A 4,621-nucleotide genomic window follows, 5' to 3' on the forward strand; every position below is an offset into this window, starting at 1 on the left:
TAAAAAAGGAAACATTGCTTAAAATAGTACTGAAATTTTACCAAATGTATCATTTCATCTATGCTTGAGTTATTCAAAGGACCTAATAAAATTACTGGGGAAGGGATAGCTCAACATTTGTTTTATAAGAATTAATAATCAAAAGTCTCATTTATTATATATCTGGCACTTTCCAAAGTGTGCCCTTTGGTGAGACTATTTGTTGCTCACTGCTCTTAAGTAGCCTGTTGTCTTTGCCTTGGAAAGCCCTATTTTAGAGGTAGCTGTCAAATGTATCATTAGATAATTCTTTCAGATTGTCTTTTAGGGTGACAGCACCCTACTCGTTTCTTCTAAGGAGATGAGCAGAAATGAGGACTCTATTGGCCTATTAGTTTCAACAAGAAATTTCCTTTTTCAACTCTCCGTAATTTACTAATTTATAACTATTCATTTTTCTACTTTACTCCCTTATGTTGCCATTGAATCACGGAATGAAGAAACATAACCATAGATGTCCTCTAAAAGTCTACGGGCTTTTATTTTTCATAGTGTAACTTAAGCAGGCAAGTTTACTCATCAGAACACGGTGGAATCAATTAGGAAAAATTTCATGCAGAAAATGCTTTACAAAGCATAGCACATCCTTTCAAGTTGACTATTCTAACAGGATTAAAATATGTGATTATTCTTCCATCATCTGAATTAAAGTTCTTCTGAGTGGCCATAAAGTCTGGAAACACAGACAAACATCCATAATAAATAGTTTATTGCTATGACATGTAGAGTGCATTGTCCCTCACCAGCAATTCACAGCTCAATAAATTCCACATTTCAATGAACAACGTGCGTTACAGCAACATTTCCATCAATCCTTGCATATGCACCTGTCATAGTTGCTCTAGGTGATTTGTATGTCTAATTTTCACTGAATAAACTTGCGCCTTTACCCCAGAAGAAATCCTCAAGAGGGTCCAATCTATTAGAAAAAATATTGTCAATATTTCCAGACTTTATGGCCATCAGTACTTTATTTATGGCCACCTATAAGATTTACCTACTGCAAATATGAGAAATATTTTTACCATTTAGATACACCAAAAAAATGGATATCAAAAGTGAGAAAACGGAGAAAAAGAACAAAAAACAGATGTTTGGTTTTCAAAAAATTTCACATCCAACATTTTGCTGAAAATGAACTGATTTTTTAATCTCCAGCTAAACGGCTGTCTAAATGACACAGGAAACATTACAAATTTGGTTTCAAGATAAATTTATATTCCAAACAGTTCTCACAATGATTTCAATAAATCATGCACTTAGAACACAATGTAAGAAACTGGCAATAATGTGATGAGTTCTTAATATTCCACAGGATAAAGATCTTTTTCCAATAAGCCAAAGAAATTGATATTGACATCTACAAAGGGAAATTGCTCTTAGGGATTATCATTGTTAAAAGGCTATTGTCAGTTTTGTATGCTTTTACTTTATAAAGAACTCCCACAGGAAGAAATTTCTAGAGATTTTCCCAGATATTTACAGCTACATTTTCTGTGGTGCTCTCCTCCTTGGCAAAATATTGTACATCAGACCCAGATGATCTAGAAGCTTCGCAATCACTTCCTCCATAGGCTCTGAGGCCAGTCACACTCTCTAGTGGGACGAGTCTTTATCATTGTGCCGTGGCCATTTGGATGTTTGCATCTCCCAAACAGGGCATGCGTTTTCCTGGTTACTCAGAAGTTTGCCGTGGTACCAATCCCTCAGCGTCCACCACATTGTAATAACCAGAATGGCCCCCTCTGCCATGGACACGCATTCCATGCTCTCCACAGCCATATCACACCATAGTTACGCAAATAACACTAATGAAACTAACTTCTACAAAGCTGTAAAACATTGCTGAGATAGGCACAGTAGAAGAGAATTTAGAAAATGCTAGCATTTTTCACTTTCAGAGCTGCAGAGCTCTAGCTCTGAATCTCAGGGGTCACACAGATACCATCCTGGGGAATTCTTCCCGCTATACCTCCTCTTTCCTCTGTCCCAGCTCTGTCTCACTCTGTCTCCATTTAGGCAGCCTGGAACATTTAACCTTCCATGGATAGGAGCGGTTACTCCAAAATGCTGCCTCTTCTATGCTGCCGTGGTCCTTCAGCCAGCCTTTTACTTCGAGAAGTCTCAAGAAGGGGCAGAGTCCGTGAGTTCCCCGTCTGCCAGAGGAAACACAGCAGGCTCTTGAAGTCTGTATCTGGACACCGCTGCCAGGACAGGTACAGGGGCATACTCACAGAAGCCTGAAACTCTCTAAAAACCCTACTCAATGTCCACCTCTACTGGCCGTTCCCAACTTCCTGTACATGCTGCAGGTGTGCAGTCATGTAAGAACTGCACAAATCCCCTTGGCCCTCCCCTCCAGGTCCTACTTGGGTGGGCTAGCACCTCATTTTCCAATGGGGAGCATTTGCCATCTATTGTTGGTAGTAGGTCTTTGTACTACTGTGAAGTAGCCCAGATTTATAAACTATTTCTTTTCATTTTCAATGAGTTCTGTCAACAGTTTTCACCCAACTCATTTTTAAAAGGCACTTATATTACCTGGAAAAAAGAATTAATATATAAGCTTATAAACATTTAATAAAATTTGGAAACTTAAGGACTTAGCTTGGCTATCAGTATTCACTTTATTTAATATTGGCACTTGTACTAGTTAGGGTTCTCTAGAGAAACAGAATCAACAGGAAATATTCATAAATACAAAATTTATAAAAGTGTCTCACATAACCATGGGAACATAGAGTCCAAAATCCACAGAGCAGGCTGTGAAGCCAACGATTCCGACGGAGGGTCTGCATGAACTCCACAGGAGAGGCTCGCCAACTGAAGCAGGAACAGAGCCTGTCTCTTCTGAATCCTCCTCAAAAGGCTTCCAGTGATTAGATTAAGCATCACCAATTAAAGAAGACACTCCCCTTGGCTGATTACAAATGGAATCAGCTGTGGAGGTAGCCATGTGATCACAACTTAATACTATGAAATGTCCTCATCACAACAGACAGACCAGCACTTGCCCAACCAGACAAACAGGTACCACCACTTGGCCAAGTTGACACATGAACTTGACCATGACAGTACTTATCCATGCTGGTATTTGTCCATTTTTCTCCCTTTCTTTATAAAAATCAGAAACTATGTTGATAATTAGCTAGTGAAATTGTCTCTATTGGGGGGGATTCCCACTCATATAATTATTTCTATGCCAAAATCTCTATTTTGACATAGCAAAGAAGCTGGGTCCTTGGAGAAGAAACAAAACAGCCTAAGTACTTACTAAGTTAAAGCTCTGCTTTCTACACCTGAGGATTACCTGACCTTTTCCAAGATGTTCTTTGTGGCTTGGTGAAGAACCCTAAAGGTTTAGGAACAGGAATGAATTGAGAGTTAAAACTCAAATCAGTGAGTTGAAGAGTACGCAGACATAGTTGTGAAGTGTGTCTATGCCAAGAGGAAGTGGAAACAGTTCTGGGTGGAGAGGACGGCTTCTAGATGCTTCCAAGAAACCCGCAGGAGGCCACGAGACTCACAGCACTGAGAATGGCCAAAACCCTGCAGGGCTTCCCACAGGAGGTTCTTTAAGGATGAGACAGGGATCAGGGGACGATGCAGCAAGACCTGACATTGGCTGTTATCACCACTGCACTGGATTGTGTTTCCCTTTGGAAAATATAGTAAGATCCCATTCCAGCTCCATTCTACTGGGTGCTGAGTTCCTCTATATTGCGAGTCAAGAGTCCTTCTCTTTTTTGGGGGGGGGGGGGGGGGGGGAGGAACCCTGGACCTAGGGAAGTGAGGAGAGAATGAACTATTTTCTGGATGATTTTGTTACACCACGAAAACTCATCCAGCAGAGACACCAGAAAACAAGTTTTCTGTTAACCTTCTAGGAGGGAAAAGGTTCAATATGATATTTATTTTGAGACAAAAATCTGTGTTTGTTTAGACAAATTTTTCACAGAAAGAGCAGTGACAGCAGAGAACCAGGCATCTGGGCCTGGCTCGCAATATTTTCTTTTCATTCTTTTCCTGGGGTCTCTCAGGCCTGGTGAAACTGCTGTTCTCACGGTCCCAAGGCCATGCCCCCCGCCTCACCTTCAGGCTCGGAGTAATGCAGGGAGCTGCTTGTCCGCCCCTTTGCCATCCTATGGACACACGACATTATCTGCAGCTGGGAGGGTATTTATTTCATTAGCTAGCACTGTTCCATAGGACAGAATTCATAAACTCTACAGTAAGGTTTACCACTGCCATCCTTTACAATCTCACATTAGAAGTAGATAGCCAGTTTTAAAATCATCCTACTTGAATAACAAAGCACATGTTTTGTATTTTCCCCCTAAATGTGGTCCATCTTAGTTTTCGATTGAACCACGCCTGTCAAAGAGACTTAGACCTAGGACCAGAGGGCACAGTGACCTAAGAACAAAGCAGTGACAGCCGGTGGCTGATTGAGAAGCAAAGAGCCTGCAGGCTCGGCAAGGCCAGAGGTTGCTCTTCAGAGATTTGACTCATCTAACAGACTCATGGAATTTAAGCTCCCTTGTCCTTCAGGTGGGAGGGAGTTTGAAAGGAAAGTAACCTG

The sequence above is a fragment of the Tamandua tetradactyla genome, chromosome 2 (genome assembly GCF_023851605.1).
Source record: "Tamandua tetradactyla isolate mTamTet1 chromosome 2, mTamTet1.pri, whole genome shotgun sequence".
In the NCBI taxonomy this organism is placed as follows: Eukaryota; Metazoa; Chordata; class Mammalia; order Pilosa; family Myrmecophagidae; genus Tamandua; species Tamandua tetradactyla.